At 51.4% G+C, this 25042-nt stretch overlaps 1 long non-coding RNA gene across 1 annotated transcript in view; it reads right to left on the bottom strand.

The window, feature by feature from the left end:
• The window catches only part of LOC140389806 (uncharacterized), a 150873-nt gene that overhangs the window by 100654 nt on the left and 25177 nt on the right, over positions 1-25042 (bottom strand). Inside the window, exon 2 of the long non-coding RNA XR_011934483.1 lies at positions 10129-10202. This is a non-coding gene — a long non-coding RNA (uncharacterized lncRNA). The remainder of the gene's footprint in view (positions 1-10128; positions 10203-25042) is intronic.

The following is a 25042-nucleotide window of genomic DNA, read 5'->3' as shown; positions in this document are numbered from 1 at the left end:
ATAAGGAGCGCATTCTACAGTGGGCCAAGCAGACACGGAGCTGTAAGTGGGACAACAGTATCCTGCAGGTTTACCAAGACCTGAGTGTGGAGGTGGCCAGGAGAAGACCAGGCTTCAACCAGATTAGGTCAATCCTTTTGAAGAAAAAGGTGAAGTTCGGACTGTTGTATCCGGCCCGTGTCTGGGTCACGCACGAGGAACAGTACTTTCATTTAGAGTTGCCTGAGGACGCGCTGGACTTCGCAAAAAGGAAAGGACTGGTGGTGGACTGAGAACTCTTGAACTTTGCTGCAATGTTCTTTTTTTTTTCTGTTCTTTTTTTAAAAAGTTTCTCGTTTACCGTTTTGTGGAACTTGTTTGTAATGCCTTTTGCATTGATTTGGGACCAGCGGTAGAGCTGAGTGAGTTAAGGTTTTCATTTGCACTGTTGGGGGATGGAGGTGTGCTTGTTTAGATCTTGGTGTTTTTCTGTTGGGCAATTGTGCGGGGATTGTTTGATGTTGGAGTATGTTTGTATGAGCGGGGCGGGGGGGGAACAATAGGTGGGAGACTATCCGGCGCCAGGGATGGGGGCCACCAAGCTAGCTGGGCGGGCTAACTCACAGAAGCACACTGGGGGGGGGGGGGGGGGGCTGCATATGTTTGGTTTATTAAAGGGGTTGGTTACAGAGTGTTTTTACTAGGGGAGGGAGGGGGTCAAAGGGACAGAGAGGAGGTTGGGGGCGGAGGCTGTCTGAGGGCGGACCGGTGGAGGCGTGGAACATGGGCTAGAGGCGGGCCCAAAAAAGGGGATGGCAGGTTGGTGAAGGGGGGGTGCAATGAGCCCCCCAACTAGGCTAATCACCTGGAATGTTCGAGGATTAAATGGGCCGGTCAAGAGGGCACGTGTGTCCGCGCATCTTAGGGGACTGAAGGCGGATGTGGTAATGTTGCAGGAGACACACCTTAGACCAGATTAGATTGTGGAAAGACTGGGTGAGTCATGTCTTTTACTCGGGACTAGACTCAAAGACTAGAGTGGTCGCGATGCTGATCAATAAGCGGTGGTGTTTGAGGCGGGTAGAATAGTCTTAGATGTAGAAGGTCGGTACATTATGGTCAGTGGGAAACTGGAGGGGGTGCAGGTGGTATTAGTAAATGTGTATGCGCCAAATTGGGATGTTGTGGAGTTTATAAAGAGGATGCTGGGGAAGACACCAGACCTGGACCCGAACAGGTTGGTCATGGAAGTTATTGACCCTGGCTTGGACCGGTCAAGCTCGAAAACAGACAGGGTGCCAGCAATGGCAAAGGAACTAAAAGGCTTCTTGGAGCAGATGGGGTGTGGGGGGGGGGGTGTGGGGGGGGGTGGATCCATGGAGATTTGGGCAGCCGAGGGTGAAGGAGTTCTCCTTCTACTCACACGTGCATAAAGTGTACTCCCGGATTGATTTCTTTATTTTGAGCCGGGCCCTCCTGGCTGGGGTGGTGGACACTGGGTACTCGCCGATCACAATCTCAGACCATGCTCCGTACTGGGTTGACCTGCAAGTTAGTAAAGACAGTAACCAGCACCCGCACTGGAGGTTGGATGTGGGACTTTTGGCTGACGATGACTACATGTATTACGACACTGCCCGTATAGTAGAGGTACATGGCTAAATCCCTGCCTGCTGGCTCCGCCCAGGAGGCGGCGTATAAATGTGTGTGCTCGCCGGTACTGCAGCCATTCTGGTTCCAGCTACAGGAGGCACAACATCTTTGCTCAATAAAGCCTTGATTATTCCACTACTCTCGTCTTTGTGGTAACTGATAGTGCATCAATTTCTTGAGCAAAGATTTTTTTTAAACGATGGATCTCCGCATCAAGCCTGACCGCCTGCAGCTGAGCCCTCAAGCAGCCAACGCTACGTCCGCCTTTGACCACTGGCTAGCCTGCTTCGAAAGCTACCTCCGAACATCCGCTGAGGAACCCTTGGACTCGCAGAAGATCCAAGTCCCCTATTCACGGGTGAGCCCTGACATTTTTCCTCTCATCCGGGATGCGGCCACTTACTCCGAAGCGATGGAGCTCCTGAAGGGACATTACGTTCGACCACTCAATCAAGTATACGCCAGGCACCTCCTGGCCACGAGACAGCAACTCCCCGGGGAGTCTCTAGATGATTTCTGATGTGCCCTCACACCCTAGGTAGGAACTGTGACTGCCAGGCAGTTTCGACAGTCCAGCACACCAAACTTTTAATTCGAGACACTTACGTTACGGGCATGAAGTCTGCGTACGTCCACCCGTGGCTACTGGAAGGGGCCATGCTTGATCTTGCGGAAACTAGGCAGCTCGCTAATTCTTTAGAAGTGACCTCCCGTAACATCCAGTCCTGTGCCCCCGACCGCGCGGCACCCTCGTGGCCAGCCAACTCTGGGGGCCCAAGTGCTATTTTTGCGGGCAAAACAAACACCCCAGGCAGCGCTGCCCGGCGCGGAGCGCGACCTGCAACGGCTGTGGGAAGAAGGGACACTTTGGTTCTGTTTGCCAGGCCCGGTTGGTCACCGCTGTTTCCAGGCCCGGCGTTCCTACACCCCCCACGTGCGACCCACGGGCGCTGCCATTTTTGATGTCGCCCGCTATGTGCGCCCCGTGGGCGCCGCCATCTTTGGCGCCATTTTGGACACGTCTCAGGACCCCTGCTCGTCTGGCCGTTCATCGCCTGCCACTACCTCCACCATCGCTGACCCAGCCCGGGACCTCCCAGCATCTGCCCCAGCTCGCCTCTATCACCCTGGATCAGTCCCGGCCCCACGACCGCGACGACAACGGTGAAGATCGATGGCCACGAGACGACCTGCCTTTTTGGCTCCAGGAGCACAGAGCGCTTCATCCACCCCACTACGGTAAGGCGCTGCTCCCTCCCGGTACACCCCGTCACCCAGAAAATCTCCCCGACCTCCGGATCCCATTCCGTGGATATCCGCGGGTACTGCATCGTGACCCTCACCGTCCAGGGCGTAGAGTTCAGCAACTTCCGACTCTATGTCTTCCCCCACCTCTGCGCTGCCCTGTTACTCGGCCTGGACTTTCAGTGCAACCTCCAAAGCCTAACTTTAAAATTCAGCAGACCCCTAACCCCTCCCCTCACCGTATGTGGCCTCACGACCCTTAAGGTCGATCCACCTTCCCTGTTTGCGAACCCCCTCCCACGCGTACCCCCTCCCACGCATATCTGACATGGTCAATCAGATTGTGCATTTCATCAAGGCCCGCAACCTGCCCTACTCCATTGAGGAGGTGAGGGCTGTCACCAGAGACTGCCAGGTCTGCGCAGAGTGCAAGCCGCACTTTTACCGGCCAGATCGAACGCACCTGGTGAAGGCCTCCCGCCCCTTTGAGCACCTCAGCATGGACTTCAAAGGGCCCCTCCCCCTCCACCGATCGCAACACGTACTTTCTGAACGTGATTGATGAGTACTTCCGGTTCCCTTTCGCCATCCCATGCCCCGATATGACGTCTGCCACCGTCATCAAAGCCCTCACCACCACGGTAATTAAAGCCCTCCACAGCATCTTCACTCTGTTCGGTTTCCCCACCTACATCCACAGCGACCGGGGATCCTCTTTTATGAGCGATGAGCTGCATCAGTTCCTGCTCAGCAGGGGCATTGCTTCGAGCAGGACGACCAACTACAACCCCCGGGGAAATGGGCAGGTGGAGAGGGAGAACGGGACGGTCTGGAAGGCTGTCCTGCAGGACCTGCGGTCTAAAAATCTCCCAGTCTCCCGCTGGCAGGAGGTCCTCCCCGACACAGTGTCACGTGTCAAGTGAGACTTAAACCCGAAACACTTCTTCAGTGTTTCCCTCCCTAACCCCTTCTCTAACCAAAAAATACCAACCGCTGTAAAGATCAAGAGGAAGGCTCGAGGGCAGGTAGAAGTAGAAAGAAGTTGAACCGTGACGTCACAGCCTGCAGGTAAGGGATTGGCTGGTGACTGGTAAGTAGTTTTTCTTTTATTTTCCCTCAGGTGTTATCGTGTGGGGCGCAGAGGTTGCTGAGTGAGTGCTTGCTGAGAAGGGGAGTGAATAACAGGTAAGTTCTTTCTTTCTTTTTTTTTATCTAGAGGGGATGGCAGGGAAGGTAGTGCAATGTTCCTCCTGCAGAATGTTTGAGGTGAGGGACGCCGTCAGTGTCTCTGCTGATTTCATCTGTGGGAAGTGCACCCATCTCCAGATCCTCAGAAACCGCATTAGGGAACTGGAGCTGGAGCTGGATGAACTTCGGATCATTCGGGAGGCAGAGGTGGTCATAGATAGAAGCTTCAGGGATGTAGTTACTCAAAGAATAAAGATAGATGGGTGACGGTGAGAGGGCCTGGGAGGAGGCAGTCAGTACAGGGATCCCTTGTGACCGTTCCCCTTAGTAACACGTATACCGCTTTGGATACTGTTGGGGGGGGGGACTTACAAGGGGTAAGCCATGGGGTACAGGTCTCTGGCACAGAGTCTGTCCCTGTTGCTCAGATGGGCAGGGGGGAGAGGAGCAGAGCATTAGTCATTGGAAAGTCCATAGTTAGGGGGATAGATAGGAGATTCTGTGGGAATGAGAGGGACTCGCAGTTGGTGTGTTGCCTCCCAGGTGCCAGGGTCTGTGATGTCTCGGATCGTGTTTTCGGGATCCTTAAGGGGGAGGGGGAGCATCCCCAAGTCGTGGTCCACATAGGTACCAATGACATAGGTAGGAAAAGGGATAGGGATGTAAGGCAGGAATTCAGGGAGCTAGGGTGGTAACTTAGATCTAGGACAAACAGAGTTATTATCTCTGGGTTGTTACCCATGCCACATGATAGCGAGACAAGGAATAGGGAGGGAGAGGAGTTGAACATGTGGCTACAGGGATGGTGCAGGAGGGAGGGTTTCAGATTTCTGGATAATTGGGGCTCATTCTGGGGTCGGTGGGACCTCTACAAACGGGATGGTCTACACCTGGACAAGAGGGGTACGAATATCCTGGGGGGGGGGGAATTTGCTAATGCTCTTCGGGAGGGTTTAAACTAGTTCAGCAGGGGCTTGGGAACCGGAATTGTAGCTCCAGTATACAGGAGGTTGAGAGTAGTGAGGTCATGAGTAAAGTTTCAAAGTTGCAGGAGTGTACCGGCAGGCAGGAAGGTGGTTTAAAGTGCGTCTTCTTCAATGCCAGGAGCATCCGGAATAAGGTGGGTGAACTTGCGGCATGGGTTGGTACATGGGACTTTGATGTTGTGGCCATTTCAGAGACATGGATAGAGCAGGGACAGGAATGGTTGTTGCAGGTGCCGGGGTTTAGATATTTCAGTAAGCTCAGGGAAGGTGGTAAAAGAGGGGGAGGGGTGGCATTGTTAGTCAAGGACTGTATTACGGTGGCAGAAAGGACGTTTGATGAGGACTCGTCTACTGAGGTAGTATGGGCTGAGGTTAGAAACAGGAAAGGAGAGGTCACCCTGTTAGGGGTTTTCTATAGGCCTCCGAAAAGTTCCAGAGATGATGAGGAAAGGATTGCAAAGATGCTTCTGGATAGGAGCGAAAGCAACAGGGTAGTTGTTATGGGGGACTTTAACTTTCCAAATATTGACTGGAAACGCTATAGTTCGAGTACTTTAGATGGGTCTGTTCTTGTCCAATGTGTGCAGGAGGGTTTCCTGACACAGTATGCAGATAGGCCAACGAGAGGCGAGGCCATTTTGGATTTGGTACTGGGTAATGAACCAGGTCAGGTGTTAGATTTGGAGGTAGGTGAGCACTTTGGTGATAGTGACCACAATTCGATTACGTTTACTTTAGTGATGGAAAGGGATAGGTATATACCGCAGGGCAAGAGTTATATCTGGGGGAAAGGCAATTATGATGCGATGAGGCAAGACTTAGGATGCATCGGATGGAGAGGAAAACTGCAGGGGATGGGCACAATGGAAATGCGGAGCTTGTTCAAGGAACAGCTACTGCATGTCCTTGATAAGTATGTACCTGTCAGGCAGGGAGGAAGTGGAGGAAGGAGCAAGGGAACTGTGGTTTACTAAAGCAGTCGAAACACTTGTCAAGAGGAAGAAGGAGGCTTATGTAAAGATGAGACATGAAGGTTCAGTTAGGGCGCTCGAGAGTTACAAGTTAGCTAGGAAGGACCTAAAGAGAGAGCTAAGAAGAGCCAGGAGGGGACATGAGAAGTCTTTGGCAGGTAGGATCAAGGATGACCCTAAAGCTTTCTATAGATATGTCAGGAATAAAAGAATGACTAGGGTAAGAGTAGGGCCAGTCAAGGACAGTAGCGGGAAGTTGTGCGTGGAGTCCGAGGAGATAGGAGAGGTGCTAAATGAATATTTTTCGTCAGTATTCACACAGGAAAAGGATAGTGTTGTCGAGGAGAATACTCAGATTCAGGCTACTAGATGAGAAGGGATTGAGGTTCATAAGGAGGAGGTGTTAGCAATTCTGGAAAGTGTGAAAATAGATAAGTCCCCTGGGCCGGATGGGATTTATCCTAGGATTCTCTGGGAAGCTAGGGAGGAGATTGCTGAGCCTTTGGCTTTGATCTTTAAGTTATCTTTGTCTACAGGAATAGTGCCAGAAGTCTGGAGGATAGCAAATGTTGTCCCCTTGTTCAAGAAGGGAAGTAGAGACAACCCCGGTAACTATAGACCAGTGAGCCTTACTTCTGTTGTGGGCAAAATCTTGGAAAGATTTATAAGAGATAGGATGTATAATCATCTGGAAAGGAATAATTTGATTAGAGATAGTCAACACGGTTTTGTGAAGGGTAGGTCGTGCCTCACACACCTTATTGAATTCTTTGAGAAGGTGACCAAACAGGTGGATGAGGGTAAAGCATTTGATGTGGTGTATATGGATTTCAGTAAAGCGTTTGATAAGGTTCCCCACGGTAGGCTACTGCAGAAAATACAGAGGCATGGGATTCAGGGTGATTTAGCAGTTTGGATCAGAAATTGGCTAGCTGGAAGAAAACAAAGGGTGTTGGTTGATGGGAAATGTTCAGACTGGAGTCCAGTTACTAGTGGTGTACCACAAGGATCTGGTTTGGGACCACTGCTGTTTGTCATTTTTATAAATGCCCTGGAGGAGAGTGTAGAAGGATGGGTGAGTAAATTTGCAGATGACACTAAAGTCGGTGGAGTTGTGGACAGTGCGGAAGGATGTTACAAGTTACAGAGGGACATAGATAAGCTGCAGTGCTGGGCTGAGCGGTGGCAAATGGAGTTTAATGCAGAAAAGTGTGAGGTGATTCATTTTGGAAGGAATAACAGGAAGACACAGTACTGGGCTAATGGTAAGATTCTTGGCAGTGTGGATGAGCAGAGAGATCTCGGTATCCATGTACATAGATCCCTGAAAGTTGCCACCCAGGTTGAGAGGGTTGTAAAGAAGGCGTATGGTGTGTTAGCTTTTATTGGTAGAGGGATTGAGTTTCGGAACCATGAGGTCATGTTGCAGCTGTACAAATCTCTGGTGCGGCCGCATTTGGAGTATTGCGTGCAATTCTGGTCGCCGCATTATAGGAAGGATGTGGAAGCATTGGAAAGGGTGTAGAGGAGATTTACCAGAATGTTGGCTGGTATGGAGGGAAGATCTTATGAGGAAAGGCTGAGGGACTTGAGGCTGTTTTCGTTCGAGAGAAGAAGGTTAAGAGGTGACTTAATTGAGGCATACAAGATGATCAGAGGATTGGATAGGGTGGACAGTGAGAGCCTTTTTCCTCGGATGGTGATGTCTAGCACGAGGGGACATAGCTTTAAATTGAGGGGAGATAGATATAGGACAGATGTCAGAGGTAGGTTCTTTACTCAGAGAGTAGTAAGGGAGTGGAATGCCCTGCCTGCAACAATAGTGGACTCACCAACACTAAGGGCATTCAAATGGTCATTGGATAGCCATATGGGTGATAAGGGAATAGTGTAGATGGGCTTTAGAGTGGTTTCACAGGTCGGCGCAACATCGAGGGCCGAAGGGCCTGTACTGCGCTGTAATGTTCTATGACGTGCTCCACTCCATCCGATCGCTCCTCTGCAGCGCGACCAACGAGACCCCTCACAAACGTGTGTTTGCCTTCCCCAGTAAGTCCACCTCCGGGGTCTCGCTCCCAACATGGCTGACAGTTCCTGGACCCATCCTCCTTCGGAGGCCTGTGCGGATAAGTCGGACTCCTTGGTCGAAAAAGTCCACCTCCTACATGCGAACCCGCAGTACGTCTACGTGGCACACCCCAATGGGCGCCAGGACACAGTCTCTCTCCAGGACCTGGGACCCGCTGGATCCCCACCCACGACACCTGACCTGACACCAACCCCCCCCCGGTTATCTCATTCACCCCTGCACCATTCACTCTCCCTCCAGCGAACCTTACTGCAGCCCCCGCCCCAGTAGGATCCGTCCTCCCACTGGTTCCACTCAGGGGTGACGAAGACGAGGACAACACGCTCCTGGAGTCACAGGTGACCAAGTCGGCGCCCACATCACCACCAGGACTGAGGTGATCGCAGAGGAGGGTCAAGGCCCCTGACAGACTTAACTTGTAATGTTTTCCACCACCTCTGCCGGAATGCTTTCCACCTCCCCCCGCTGGACTCATTTTTCTAATGGGGGGTGAATGTGGTAGTCACCACTAGTTGTATTACATGTTTAACGGCACTGCCTGTATAGTAGAGGTACATGGGTAAATCCCTGGCTGCTGGCTCCGCCCAGTAGGCGGCGTATAAATGTGTGTGCTCGCCGGTGCTGCAGCCATTCTGGTTCCAGCTACAGGAGGCACAACATCTTTGCTCAATAAAGCCTTGATTATTCCACTACTCTCGTCTTTGTGGTAATTGATACTGCATCACAGGCCACCACAAGCGACATGATTCATGTCATGATAAGATTCTGGCCATGGACATGTAAAATGGGAATTCTATCCCTATTTTTAAAATGGAGGACGGTCCCTGCAGTCTTCCTCAGTTGCTCTCAGCTTCTGGGTCCTCCTCTCTCCCACTCTTTTAGGTGTTGCTGTCTATCTCTGGGTCCTCCTCTCTTCCTTTCTCCAGTGCTTTTTTAAAATTTTCATTATTGCACATCATGAAGAATCCAACAACACTCGTAATTTTCCCTTATGCAACATGAATAATTAGATCAAGCTAATAGCTTAACATAACTAAGCCTGGCCCACTCCTATACAGGCACACAAGAAAGAAATGCAAGGAATGTATGGTCTACTGCTGAGCAAGTTGATACACAAATGTGTTGTGCCATTAAATCAACTTTTTGCTAACGTTGCTTTCTCTCCTGAAGCAATTTTGAAGTGCTATGATTTTATACTCATTGCTCATGTTGTTAAGATATTCCGACTGCTATACTGGATGACAGTCAGTAACTCAAAACAAAACAGGATTTGGCCTGTGATCTTCCTCTGTACAACAGAACATCACATGTCAAGTATAGAAGGAGGCAATGGCACAAATGAAGTAAAACCTATGAGACTCCTGGGAACCTAAAAACTTTCACTTTGAAGAACTTTAAAACAGATATTGCCCGCTGCAATTTTGACCAAATTCACCAGGCTGAAAACACACAGGATTGGGCGGAGTGTCAATTTTACACAATGCTCATTACTCACCATTGGCATCAACAAGGGAAGGTTAAGTTGAAATTTGGATGTTTGGATTTGGAAAAGGTTGAGGATTTAACACAGCTATGATATTCACATTTGGAAAACTATTGTTCATGGGGAGAAGGACAATTAATTTAGCATTTGCAAAGATGATTGGTCTTTTAATCGGCAGAGCAGTGTGTTTCAGCTGTGAAACTATTTAAATGGAATGTTCCTTTTTGTTACACATTTGCCAGAGTCCAAGAAAATTGAGTTGATAGCCTACAAAAAACACTTACTAAACAGAGTAGTACTTAAAGGAGTATATTGCATTAGAATGGTGGTTCAGGAAGCCTAGTATTCTGATTCAAAATCTGTGCCATCTTGACGAAACATGTACTTCACATGAATAAACCATTACAAGATCAATGTCAGGCTTTGTAAGAAAGTATGTGTCATTTTCAGCCTACTGATTTAAAAAAAATTGTTGCTTTCATTTTTTACTGCGCAGACAGTACATGTAAGGACGCGTGTACTTATTATACTTACCACACAAATTCCACCACAGCCTACTCACATGGTTCACTGCCCAGAAATGTGTTTATCCAAACTCTGGCTTGTTACTGTGAAACAAAATTGTTTAATGAGCGTCAACTTTCAAATCCAGATATTGGGATATTAGGGTAAACATTACAATGGGAATGGTGCACTGAGAATTTATTTACAGAAATATAATCATATGTTAATATCATAGCATAATGAGCCAGCATTACTGCAGGAAGAAACATGCCCTGATACAGTATTTCTAGTTACATCCCTTTAATTGAGACAATTTCAGGGAGTGAGTAGGAGTGACCTTATTAGGAATTTGTTATTGCAAGGAATTTGTTTCTGAAAACAGCTGTTTTTGTTGATGAAATACATCCCTGGGGCCCAGGAGTACTTGCTGCAGTTCCAAATGATTTTATTTCCTGAGTAAACAAAAAATGCACCAAACAGGGTGCAGAGGGAGCTGACTAATGTTATCCGAGAGGTGGAATGTTTCACAGAGCAATACTGTACAAAATTGTCAACCATAGAATTCTGGCATGTTCTGGAAACAGGTATCCTTGAAGCAGATTTCCCCAGGAACAAATTAATGGACTAGTGAGAAGCTTTGAATTTTGTTTCCAAGCATAAGGTTCTGTTGCAAAATCAACTAGATCAGGAACAATTGCTGAAGCCAGCTAGGCTTGCTAATACTGTGCGATTCATTTACGATAAACTAATTGGTAAAGCGCTGTTTTGTTTGCAATTAACAGCTGTCCATTGTAAATCAAGGAACAATGTTGGAAATGTGCAGTCAGTGGGGGGAGGGGGATTTTAGAATGGGACAGATCAAGCATGGAGATGGGGAAACTGAGAGGCAGGAGGAGTCCTTGCCATATGTTGAGCAAATAATTGTTGACCATGTAATTGATATGGCTGGACAGATTAATCCTGTCTGCAGAAATGAACAAAAGACACATTACTTTTAATACACTGGGTTAGAACACACGTGGCGTCTCTGTTTTATCTAATTGGCTGGTAAAATGAATGCGGTACCATTTAAGAATTATGGTGTCCCATAATGCACTTTTGGCTCTGGTGTAATGTCATGATTGTCGCTGTTCGGTTCTATGAAGCTACCCTATAAGTTAGTATCAGCAATAATGAGACAGCCTTTAATGCGACCATCAATTCACTCGAAGACAAGTGGAGAAGTAAACTGTGGTTTTAATCAGCTTAGAACTGAGACTGCCTGTGACCGGTACAACACTGAAGGCAGCCCCACAGGTCAGCAGCTCTTATACTTCCTGTAAAGGGGGTGGAGCCATGGGCGGAGCCCGTGCATGCCCCAACATATCCCCTGTGGGTGAAGCCACACAATGGCCCATAGGTAGAGCCCACAGGGTTAATACCATAACACAGTGCACTGGTGAATTATCAGTAATTATACATTCACCACATTCACCCCCTGTTTAAAAATGAAGTCCGGCGGGGGTGACAGGTGTCATGATATTCGGATAAACATATCATGGTGCAAACACACATACACACTGATGGACAGATCAACGGACCAATCAACACACACGCAACATCACAGCCAATCATCAGTGAGAGCACACGCACTATAAAACGAGGAACACCACAGTTCCCGCTCATTCCAGCAGGAGACAGCTCAGGGCACAGAGCTCACAGCGTGCCACTCAGACATACACCATGTGCTGAGTGCCTCTCTAAGGTAGTGTTAGGGCTAAGTCCACAGGTTAACGGGTAAAGTACGAACCACAGTCATACGTTTACAGATGTTGTTATCAAGAGTAATAAAACAGAGTTGTACCATCTACAACCGTGTTGGTTCGTTTGTGTAGCGGAACACCCAACACGACATAGTACCAGGATTGGAACCCAGCAACTGTGAGACCTACCTATGCATCTTCAGGGATCCGCCATCCTGCGCCATGGACACCATCAGCCCGCCGCAGCCGCTCCAAATCGCTGGAAACCTTGGCGTCAACTGGAAGCTGTTCAAACAGCGCTTCCAGTTTTTCCTAGAAGCCACAGAAAGGGAGAATGCATCGGCCACCAGGAAAATCGCCCTCCTCCTCTCCAAGGCAGGGCAACACGCCATCCACATCTACAACTCCCTGGTGTTCGCGGAAGGTGAGGACAAGACGAAGTACAAGACGGTCCTTCTAAAACTTGAGCAACACTTCAGCGTCGAGGTGAACGAGAGCTTCGAGAGGTACATCTTCCAACAGCGCCTGCAGGGTAAGGATGAGTCTTTTCAATCTTTCCTGACACACCTCCGTATCCTCGCACAGTCCTGCAGCTATGAGGCCACCTCCAATTCTATGATTCGCGACCAGATAGTTTTTGGGGTCACCTCGGGCACCCTACGCCAGCAGCTCCTCAAAATTAAGAGCCTCACCCTAGCCACCGCCATCGAAGCCTGCGTCCTCCATGAAAACGCGACCAGCCGCTACTCGCAATTCCAAGCGGCCGAATCGGCACGGCAGGGGTCCTACGAGGCCGAGCAGGTCCAGTCGATCGAGTTCCTCCCGGCCCGCGGCCCGGACGAGGGCGGCCATTTTGTGCGCTTTCCACGGTCTCCCGCGCTTGTACGCGCCAAAAGAGACATCGACACAGAGGGACGTGACGCGCAGGCGTGCTCTACGCAGGACCGAACTGCGCATGCGCGGTGGCGCAACGAACGCCATGACGTCATGATGTGCGGCAACTGTGGATCCACACATTTAAAACGGCAATGTCCAGCAAAGAATCGACAATGCCTCCGCTGTGTCAAGATGGGACACTACGCTGCCTGCTGTCGAGCACCTCAACTTGCCAATGCTCCCCAATTCCGCCAGCGTCGCAGGGACGTGCGGGCCATTCAGCCTCCATACACCGAGTCATACCCTGACGACGTACAGACCGGTGATACCGACGACCGGGAAGCCTTCCGCGTTGCGGTCATTGACAGGAATCGGATGTCCCCAAGCAGAACCCACCAGCCGATGCCAGTGAACAGCGTTAATCCGGGTGATGAATGGTGTGCCACCCTAACGGTCAACCCGAATTCGTTGCCCACCTACTAGGCTGGACTTATGAGCATGTTTGCACACTGGACTCACTAAAGTGTTATGCCACAATGTTAATATGTTTCTCTTTTTGTCGTTACAGGAGTTTGTTTTCGATGTTTGATGATTGCACTTGTTTTGTTTATGGTACAACCTCGTTGCTATGTTGCACCTGACACCTTTCTATGTATATAGTTTAGCCTCATGTACATGTTGTAGATATTGCACACACATATTCAGCTGCATTCAGTACACACCAATATTTATTAGCACATAGGCACATATTCTTGTAAAAAGGGGGATGTCATGATATTCAGATAAACATATGGTGCAAACACACATACACACTGATGGACAGATCAATGGACCAATCAACACACACACAACATCACAGCCAATCACCAGTGAGAGCACACGCACTATGAAACGGGGAACACCACAGTTCCCGCTCATTCCAGCAGGAGACAGGTCAGGGCACAGAGCTCACAGCGTGCCACTCAGACATACACCATGTGCTGAGTGCCTCTCTAAGGTAGTGTTAGGGCTAGGTCCACAGGTTAACGGGTAAAGTACGAACCAGTCATACGTTTACAGATGTTGTTATCAAGAGTAATAAAACAGAGTTGTACCATCTACAACCATGTTGGTTCGTTTGTATAGCGGAACACCCAACGTGACAACGGGCTCATAGATTCAGTCGGTCCGGTGCCCGGATTGTACGTTGTGACCGCCGATGCACTGGTGTTGCAGCCGCTTCGGGTGGCTGTGGAAGTGGGTCCGGAGCCGGCATAGGCGTGGACTCCGGGAGCGGCTCTTCCGGATCTTCATTCCTGTGGACTGGTGTGGAGGGTGGGAGGGAGCGCGGGAACCATATAGGGGTGGGGGTACTGAACATGGGAGGTTGGACGGGTCATAGTGTGGGGGATGCAGTAGTGGGAGTGGAGTCGGAGCCTGCGGGCGCCAGGTCCCGGAGGGTATCTTGCCAGCCATCGTGGTGTTCGACGTACGCATAGTGTGGGTTGGAGTGCAGGAGCTGGACCCTCTCTACCAGGGGGTTGGTCTTATGGCTCCGAACATGTTTTCGGAGGAGGACTAGACCCAGTGTCATCAGCCAGGGTGGAAGTGAGGCCCCTGAGGTATCTCCCCTAGGGAAAACAAACAAACGGTCATGAGGAGTCTAGTTTGTGGCCGTGCAAAGGAGGGACCTAATAGAGTGGAGCGCATCGGGGAGGACCTCCTGCCAGTGAGAAACTGGGAGATTCCTGGACCGCAGGGTCAGTAGGATGGTCTTCCAGACCGTTGCGTTCTCCCTCTCCACCTGCCCTTTTCCCCTGGGGTTATAACTGGTAGTCCTGCTCGAGGCGATGCCCTTACTGAACAGGTACTGGCGCAGGTCGTCGCTCATGAACGACGAGCCCCTGTCGCTGTGGACATAACTGGGGAAACCAAACAGGGTGAAAACACTATGCAGGGCTTTAATGACAGTGGGGATGGTCATATCAGGGCAGGGGATGGCAAACGGGAAGCGGGAGAACTCATCTATGATGTTAAGGAAGTACGTGTTGCAGTTATTGGAGGGAAGGGGCCCTTTGAAATCTATACTGAGGCATTCAAAGGGCCGGGATGCCTTTAACAGGTGGGCCTTATCCGGTCGATAGAAGTGCGGTTTACACTCCGCACAGATTTGGCAGTCTCTGGTTATAGCTCTGACCTCCTCGGTGGAGTAGGGCAGGTTGCGGGCCTTGATGAAATGGGCGAGCCGGGTGACCCCTGGGTGGCAGAGGTCATCGTGGATAGCCCGTAGTCGGTCATCTTGCGCACTGGCGCATGTGCCGCGGGACAGAGCATCTGGGGGCTCGTTGAGCTTCCCAGGATGATATACTATATCGTAGTTACCGGTGGAGAGTTCGATTCTCCACCTCAAGATCTTATCATTCTTGATCTTGTCCTGCTGCGTATTGTCAAACATGAAGGCAACCGATCGTTGGTCGGTGACGAGGATAAACCTCCTACCAGCGAGGTAGTGCCTCCAGTACCTCATGGCTTCCACGATGGCTTGGGCTTCTTTTTCGACCGAGGAGTGTCAAATTTCGGAGGTGGTGAGGGTGCGTGAAAAAAACGCTACCGGTCTGCCTGCTTGGTTGAGGGTGGCGGCGAGAGCGACCTCTGAGGCATCGCTCTCCACCTGGAAGGGGACGGACTCGGCCACCGCGCGCATCGCAGCTTTGGCGATGTCCGCCTTGATGCAGTTGAAGGCCTGGTGAGCCTCGGTTGCCAGTGGAAAGAGGGTGGCCTTAAATAGTGGGCGGGCTTTGTCCGCATACTGGGGGACCCATTGGGCGTAATACGAGAAAAATCCAAGGCACCTCTTCAGGGCCTTGGGACAGTGAGGGGGAGGGAGTTGTAGGAGGGGGTGCAGACTGTCAGGGTCGGGCCCTAGGACACCGTTTTCCACGACGTAGCTGAGGATGGCTAGTCTGGTTGTGCGGAAAACGCATTTCTCCTTGTTGTAGGTGAGGTTGAGTTTTTGGGCGGTTTGGAGAAATCGGTGGAGGTTGGCGTCGTGGTCCTGCTGATCATGGCCGCAGATGGTGACATTGTCCAACTACGGAAACGTGGCCTGCAGCCCGTACTGGTCCACCATTCGTCCATCGCTCGTTGGAACACCGAAACCCCGTTCGTGATGCCAAAGTGGACCCGGAGGAAATGGAAAAGGCGTTCGTCTGCCTCAAACGCCGTGTAGTGGCGGTTCTCTGGGCGGATTGGGAGCTGGTGGTATGCAGACTTCAGATCCACCGTGGAGAACACGCGGTAGTGCGCGATCTGATTTACCATGTCCGCAATCCGGGGAAGGGGGTACGTATTGAGTTGCGTAAACCAGTTAATGGTCTGGCTGTAATCAACCACCATCCGGAACTTTTCCCCGGTCTTGGCGACCACCACCTGAGCTCTCCAGGGGCTATTGCTGGCCTCTGTGACCCCGTCCCGCAAGAGACGCTGGACCTCGGACCTAATGAACATCCTGTCCTGCATGTTATACCGCCTGCTTCTGGTAGCTATTGGCTTGCAATTGGCGGTGAGATTTGCAAAGAGGGGGGGGGGTCAATTTTTAGGGTCGCGAGGCTGCATATCCTTTAAATCATCATGTGGACACCTCAGTTCTCTGTTGCGAATAGGGTCGCAAAGGGGTTGGCGGATTGGGGGTCGAACTCGAGGTCGTCCCCTTCTCCCGGGTGCCAAACTCTGGAGTGAATTAATGTTGAGAGGGCTGCGTGGTGTGAGTTGGGGTTGCTTTCGTCGTTTCGGACGAGTCTGTAGGTGTCACGGTGCCAATGAGTTTCGTCGAGTTGTGTGGGGACAAAGTCGGGGTCGTCCGTGTGGTTCGGTGGTCGGTGGTGTGATTTGTTTAGAAAAGTGATCATGAAGGGATCACTGGAGTCGAAATCGGAGTCGCTGGGTGTGGGTCCGTTTGTATGGGAAGAGTAGGGAGGTGTGCTGTGGCTATCGTCAGAGTCACAGTCGCTGTCTCTGCTGCTGCAGTCTGTGGGCGTTCCGGGGCGGAGTGTAGAGTTTGGGGGTGGAGTCGAGGGTGAGTCCGTGTCTGGGCTGGACGTGGTGGGGGTAGGTCTGGTTACATTGGCTGTGGGCGGGGTGTGGTCTGCTGCGTAAAGCATGACGTGTTGGCGTGGTTTGACTGTGCTCCATAAGCCTTTAACTGGTTTATGTGAAACCACGCAGTCTTACCATATGGGTATTTGATTTTATATACCGATGGGCTCACTTTATCCGTAACGGAGTACGGACCCGAATACGGGGCAGCACGGTAGCATTGTGGATAGCACAATTGCTTCACAGCTCCAGGGTCACTGTCTGTGCGGAGTCTGCACATCCTCCCCGTGTGTGCGTGGGTTTCCTCCGGGTGCTCCGGTTTCCTCCCACAGTCCAAAGATGTGCAGGTTAGGTGGATTGGCCATGATAAATTGCCCTTAGTGTCCAAAATTGCCCTTAGTGTTGGGTGGGGTTACTGGGTTATGGGGATAGGGTGGCGGTGTGGACCTTGGGTAGGGTGCTCTTTCCAAGAGCCGGTGCAGACTCGATGGGCCGAATGGCCTCCTTCGGCACTGTAAATTCTATGAAATCTATATGGTGAGCGGGGCCAGGGGCCCCCCGAACTTAAGAGTTAGGCTCCTGAGGTTGCACTGGAAGTCGAGTCCCAAAAGGAGAGGAGCGCAGAGGTCTGGGAGCACATATAGTTGAAAATTAGCATACTCAGCGCCCTGCATCGCTAGGGTTGCAGTAGTGCACCCTTGGATTTGCACCGAGTGCGACCCAGAGGCGAGGGATATGGTTTGTTGCGTCGGGAATATTGGGAGCGAGCAGTGTCTTACCATGTCCGGGTGAATGAAGCTCTCTGTGCTCCCGGAGTCAAGGCAAGGCGAAAAGGCAAGGTGTCTCGTACCTGTTAACCCGGACGGCCATCATGGAGCTCCGGAGGTGCTTAGGTTGCGACTGGTCCAGGGTGACCGCGCTGAGGTGTGGGTAGCCGGCGGTGTGTTCGGAGGTGCTGGGGCCGCCCCGCGATGGCTGTCCGGGTAGGTCGTACGCGTCAAGCGGCGTAGCAGATGGCGGTCAAGATGGCAAACGAGGTGGGCGGTGAGGAAGAGGGCGTCCAAGCTGGCGGCCCCCATGGATCGCACGTGGTCAGCCGCATGGGGGAGGATGGCCAAGATGGCGGCCCCCATTAGTCGCACATGTTATGCGGAGGCGGAGTCGGCAGACACGCTGCCACCTTGAGGGGTCTGCGGGCCTGTGAGTCTGTGGATCGGGTCTGTGAGTTCGAGTTCTTAGATCTGGCCAGGCAGACCTTGGCAAAGTGTAGTTTTCGCCCGCAGCTGCTGCAGTTCACGTTGCGGGCCGGGCAGTGCAGTCGGGGGTGTTGGGACTGGCCGTAAAAGTAGCAGGGTAGCCCCCCATGATTGGCGGGCGGCTACGCGACACAGGCCTGGGGTAGTCTCGGGTCAGGGGCCCACGAGGGGGTCGCGTGATCAGCCGGGAACGCAGTAAGGCTCTGAAAAGCGGCCTCCAGAGAGGTAGCCAGTTTTACTGTGTCATCCAGGTCCTGGGCCCCATTTTCGAGCAGGCGCTGTCTCACATAGTTCGATCGGACCCCCGCCACGTAAATGTCTCGGACGGCGAGCTCCATGTACTGAGTGGCCGTAATGGCCTGGTAGTTACAGTTGCGCGTGAGGGCTTTGAGGTCGCGTAGGTAATCATCTAGCGACTCCCTGGGGCGCTGGCAGCGAGTGGTGAAGACGTGTCGCGTGTATTCCCCGTTCACAGGCTGCACGTAGAGGCGTTCGAGTATCGCGAGGGCCTTTGTATAGGAAGCGGTTTCGTCGAGCTGGTCAGAAATGCGGTGGCTCACCCGTGCGTGGAGGAGGCTCAGCTTCTATTCGCCAGTGGCGGATGGCGTAGACGACGCGGCGAGTTAGGCCTTGAAGCATCGAAGCCAATGTGAAAACATTTCTTTTGCCTCCGCGGCCTGTGGATCGAGTTCCAGTCTGTCAGGTTTGAGGGCTGATTCCATAGTAGTATTTTAAGCTGATTAAATTGATGCGACCATCAATTCACTCGAAGACACGTGGAGAAGTAAACCGTGGTTTTAATCAGCTTAGAACTGAGCCTCCCTGTGACAAGTACAACACTGAAGGCGGCCCAGCAGGTCAGCAACTCTTATACTTCCTGTAAAGGGGGTGGAGCCATGGGCGGAGCCCGTACATGCCCCAACATATCCCCTGTGGGTGAAGCCACACAATGGCCCATAGGTAGAGCCCACAGGGCTAATAACATAACACAGTGCACTGGTGAATGATCAGTAATTATACATTTACCACAGCCTTGTTGCATGGCTTATATCATTGCTCTGGCAGTGGTATAAATGCCACCAATGTAAATCATGCTACTCTTTAAGGTTTAGAATTAAACGAAGACTCCGCTACCTTGTCCATTTTCTTACCCACGAAAAAGAGCTAAATGTCATTAGTGTCAGTGAAAGTCTCAATGGTAGTTGGAGGCAGGAAAGGAAAACTCCAGGCGAGATTCTCTCATCCCGCTGTCCACATCGTCGTATTTTACGATGGCATGAAAGGGCCGCTCCCAGGACTAATTCTGGCCCCTGCAGGGGGCCAGCACAGCGCTGGAGCGGTTCACGCCGCTCCAGCTGCCGATCCCGACGCGAACTGGGCGTCACGGGATCCGCACATGCGCAGTGGCTTCCTTCAATGCACCGGCCCCGACGCAACATGGCGCAGGACTACAGGGGCCGTCGCGTAGGAAATGAGTCCCCCAGCCAGAGAGGCCGGCCCGCCGATCGGTGAGCCCCGATCGCGGGCCAGGCCACATCGGAGGCCCCCCCCCCCGGGTTGGAGCCCCCCTCCCCCCCGCAGGCCACCACCCGACCCTTCCACGCTGAGTTCCTGCCGGCTGAGAGCAGGTGTGGACGGTGCCGGCGGGACTCAGCGTTTCCACGACTTCTGCTCGGCCCATCCCGGCTCGAGAATCGGCGGGCCGGCCATGTAGAGCGGAGAATCGCGTGCCGGCGTCGTGGCGGGGTGGCCCGGTCCCGGGGATTCTCCGGCCCGGCCCAGGGCTGAGAGAATCTCGCCCTCCATGTCTAAATCTAAGCGCCATGGAATGCTGCAATTCTCTTTCCAGCTACCAGCAGTGTTCAAGCTTCATACATTGACTCCTGCTAAAATACGTCCAAGTATTATATCAATGCAAAGGCAGAATAAAATATAACTTCAGTGTGAAAATAAACTCCTTGTGTGAGTTTGTTTCAGAGTTTAATATTTCATATTTTAATTCTGGGCATAGGGTGCTGGAATCTCATCTGCTGTGGCAGAAATCAGATCCAAGCTATTTTAACTTTCTGGCCTTATTTAAATCCCACTGCCTGACTTCTTGCACAGAAGCATAGATGGGATTGGCTTTTGGGCAGTGTCACTGAGGTTTCGTGTTCATAAATGAGTGATTTCCAGATGGAGATGCTTAAGTTTTTCTTGTGGGGGCTGGAAGAGTACTCCTGCTTCTCCTGTATCCACAAGAGGAAAACATGCACCTTTTTCAACTGCTTCTAAGGTTGATCCTTTACATCCTGCTTCAAGCTGCTGAGCTGAGTGGCTTCCTTGCTCATACCTGATTTAAAATTGGGTCCCGATGATGTGACTGGGATCTGAAATGCATAAATAAAGAGGAACCCCTCTGCTTTTGTTCATGACTTTACCACTCACTTGAGACTGAGTGAAAAGTGGATCCGGAGGCAATAATCACCAACAAGAAGAGTGGGCTAAAAGAGGGCCTGGAGACAGGAACCACCATCTCGAAGGGCATATTTCGACTGTGCTGTACCACCTGTCCCTCTTGGAAACATGTATGCAGAGCAGCGCCATTGGCCACAGTCCATCATGCAGTGGTCTGCACGTAACAACCCACAGGCCCTTTGGGAAAAGGAGACGGTGGATTCTGGGCAATTGGTTCCTTGAGCAGACTGTCAAAGTCATTTAGCAGAATGGCTCATTGCCAGAACACTCTAACAAGCACCAAGACGTAGCTTGGCTGGTGGTGATAAAGCCCTCATCGTAAGGTCCTTTCTACATGCTGAGTATCTCACCCCATCCGCACACTGCCCTCGAGGTGAGTGTAGAGGGGGAGAGACTTGTCACCTCTTTGTGGAATGTGTCTTTGCAAAGATGGTCTGAAAAGAGGTGCAGTGGTTTTGTAAAGGTTCATTGCGAGCAGTTCTGCGACGCAGGACTCTGTGCGCTACGGGCTGTTCGCAGGACGCACACTGAGATAAACATCAGCTGTTGTTGGAGGATCAGCAACTCGGTGAAAGACGCACTTTGGTCTGCCTGAGAGTGTTGGTCTTCCAGGTCAAAGAGTTGTCCTCGACTGAGTGTTGCAGACTGGCACTTAAAGTCCTGGACTATGCACCAAGTGATGCACTAAAGCTTGGGGCAGCTGCTGCAGAGATGCAATGGGAAAAGATCACTGTCATAGCATCATAGAATTTACGGTGTAGAAGGAGGCCATTTAGCCCATTGAGTCTGCACCGGTGCATGGAAAGAGGCCCACGCCTACACCCTATCCCGTAAACCCAATAACCTGACCTAACCTTTTTGGACACTAAGGAGCAATTTAGCATGGCCAATCCACCTGACCTGTACATCTTTGGACTGTGGGAGGAAACTGAAGCACCCGGAGGAAACTCACACAGACATGGGGAGAAAGTGCAAACTCCACACAGTCACCCGAGGCCAGAATTTAACCCGGGTCCCTGGAGCTGTGAGGTAGCAGTGCTAACCATTGTGCCACCATGCCGCCCACAGACGACCTTTCAGCCACAGTGCACCCAGGGGCTCGCATTATATAGAACCCCTTGGGCTGTATGACTCACATTGGATGTATACAGTAAATATTCCATGTATCAAAATTGTTTTGGAGCACCTCAGAGTGCAGCATGTTCTATGTAGACAACTTAAATACTCTTGAACTTGCTGTCATGACCATTTTGAAATGTTTGCAATGTTCTTTTGATTGTAGTGCAGCATGATCTAGATAGAAAACTTTAATATCACTGCACTTTCTATGATGGCCATTTTGAAATACTTTGTAATGTTCTTTCTGATATTTTGTGCTGGATTCTCCGGTCGCCAATGGTGAAATTGCGTTCGGCGAACGGCCGGGGAATCAAAGTTCCCAACCAAATCACGGGTGCCACCGCTTTCGAGATGCTCTGCCCCCTCTAGGAGTACACGGCGGCACATTGCCTGAGGCCCGCCCCCACGATGCTCCGCCCCCGACCAGCCGAGTTCCCAACTGCATGGGACACGTGTGGTCTCATCCGTCAGGAACTCGGCGTGGCAGCTGCGGACTCAGTCCAGCGCCGCCACAGTCGGGGATGGCCGATCCGCAGGCGGGGGGGGGGGGCATTATTCGGGGCTGGGGGCACTGTGGGGATGTGGTCCGGGGTGCGCGAGCCGGCCGAAGGGGGGGATCTATTTTGCAGGCCGGGTCCGCTAGCAGCCGCCGCCATTTAGCACGGTGCGGCCGCTGCAAGCCGCCACCATGCGCATGCATGGCCAAGGACCCGGAAATTCTCCGGGGCGAATTGGCAGCTTGAGCTGGTGTTCTACGCTGCCATCCTGCTAGCCCCCAGCAAAACGGGGAATCGGTGGCCTTTTTGCGCCAGTTGTTCTGGCGTAAAATGTCACCATTCCCATGCCGGCGTCCCAGAATCGGAGAATCCAGCCCTTTGTGAATAAAGTATATTTGGGGGGGGGAAATCTAGACGAGGTTCCAGAGCAATAACCATCAACGAGAAGAGCAGGTGAAAAGGGAACCAGGAGGCAGTAACCAAGAAGAGCTATCTAATCCAATCTAGTCCAATCTAATCCAATCCAGTACAGTCCAATCCAATCCAGTCCAGTCGAGTCCAATCCAAGCCAGCCGAATCTAATCCGGTCCAATCCAATTCAATCCAGCCTAGTCCAGTCCAGTTCAATCCAGTCCAATCCAGTCCAATCTAATCCAATCCAGTCCAGTCCAATCCAATCCAATCCAGTCCAGTTCGATCCAATCCAGCCTAATCCAATCCAGTCTAGTCCAATCCAGTCTAGTCCAATCCAATCCAATCCAGTCTAGTCCAGTCTAGTCCAATCCAAGCCAGCCTAATCTAATCCGGTCCAATCCAGCCTAGTCCAGTCCAGTTCAATCCAGTCCAATCTAATCCAATCCAGTCCAGTCCAATCCAATCCAGCCTAATCCAATCCAGTCTAGTCCAATCCAGTCTAGTCCAATCCAATCCAATCCAGTCCAGTTCAGTCCAATCCAGTCCAGTCCAGTTGAGTCCAGTCCAGACTAATCCAGTTCAATCCAATCTAATCCAATCCAGTCAAATCTGTGGCTTCAGAGAAAAGCAGCTGCATGCTGAGAGAATAAAAGTGTGATTCATAGTAAAACAGATAAGTGATTGGTTGGTGAATATTTTCTAGTTTATTAACAAAACTTTTGGAATTTATTAACAATTGTAACGCTTTATTAGATATAGTAAGATTTATTGGAGAAGTAAATGTTATTAGGAGTAGAAGTGTTTATTAATTAGAAATCAATGAGGAATAAATTAATTAACACATAATAAAGATGGTAAGGGCAGGTGATGTGTTGTAAGTGCAGAATGTGGGAGTGCCTGGACACTCGGGTGATCCAGGCAAACACGTCTGCAGTAAGAGTCTGTGGCTTGAGGCGAGCTTCAGCTCAGATTCGCTGAGCTGGAGGCTGAGCTGTAGACACTGCACTGCATCAGGGAGGGGCAAGGTTACCTAGGCACTTTGCACCAGGAGGCAGTCACACCCCATTGGATAGGGTCTTCTCATTTGGTCAATTGTCAGGGACAGGGGGGGGGGGGGCGTGACTGCGAGTGAGGCTGGTATGGGGAGCAAGAAGGCAGAAATGGAGGAGCCTCTGCCATTGCAATTATCCAACAGGTTGCAGTTTCTTGCAGCCTGTATGAGTGAAAGTGGTGGCTGCAGGGTGGATCTGCAAACTGACCATGGCAACATGGTACACGGAACTATTAAAGTTGGGACGGGGGAGTTAATAGGAATGTAGTGATAATAGAGGACAGCATAGTCAGTGGGATAGACACAGTTCTCCGAGGGTGAGTGTGGGGTAGGTAAATCAGATTAGAGAGTTAATTGTGGGCTCAAAGATGTGGGAGAAATAGGTTTCAATTTATGGGGCACTGACATAAATACTGGGGAAAGGGATATCTGTAATGTTGGGACAGTCTTCACCTGCACTGCACTGGAACAAGTGTTCTGGCGAATCGTATAATTAGGGCAGTAGAGATAAATTAATATTAATTACTGGGCGCATCAAGTTTGGGAAGATGTGAGAAATTAAATAGAGAAGACAAGGCAAATGAGCAAGGTAGGAATAAGTGAAATGATGATCAGAGCAGGGCAGGAAGGGACATAGTGTACAAAACTAAGAGTGCACCTACAGATAATACTAAAAGTTACAAAAAAAGTCGGAACTAAAGGCTCTGGGTTGGATTCTACCATCGCCGACGCTGAAATCGCATTCAAAGATCGGCCGGAGAATGCGTTTTAATGCTGGAATTGGGGGCGGTGCCTTTTTTCCGATGCTCGGCCCTCTCAAAAACGATGAACTCGAGGAGTACACTGCATACCGTCGGGACGGCCTCAGAACATCACCTGAAGCCCTCCCCTAATGCTCTGCCCCCGTTAGGCCGAGACCCGATGGCGTGGGGCGCTGAGGACTGTGTCCAGTGGCGTTCCGCTGGCAGGAGGGGGGGCTTCCACGGGGGCTGGGGGGGGACTGGTGGGGGGGTGGTCCAGGGGTGGCGCGCGGGATTACAGGGAGGCAGTTTTTGGCAGGCCGGGTGCGCGCGAAGCCGGTGCCATGTTGTACACGTGCCATGTGCATCTGCAGCCAAGGACCCGGCCATTCTACGGCCATTTCCGCATGCAAAGCCGGGGACTTTACACCCCACTCCGGGCGGAGGATCAGTGCGGGGGCGCCGCCGACTTTTTGGTCTTTAGACCAGCCGGATCCTGCAGACATAGCTGCAATATCTGAATTCACATAGGGCGCGAATCTCTGGCCGCGTGTGCTCTTGTTGAGCGCAACACGACCAGTGAATACCAGGAAAGCCCTCCAGCGAGCCTCCCGACAACCCCCACACCTCCTGGGATTTTCCGGAGTCCCGCGAGACGTCAGAGTCAGACACCCGCCGCAAATGGGCAGGACCGAATGACGTTCGCGGAAGTAGGTCG

Source organism: Scyliorhinus torazame, chromosome 14 (assembly GCF_047496885.1).
Source record: "Scyliorhinus torazame isolate Kashiwa2021f chromosome 14, sScyTor2.1, whole genome shotgun sequence".
NCBI lineage: Eukaryota > Metazoa > Chordata > Chondrichthyes > Carcharhiniformes > Scyliorhinidae > Scyliorhinus > Scyliorhinus torazame.
Note: the sequence above shows the minus strand (reverse complement) of the source record. Positions and strands in the feature narration are given on the sequence as shown.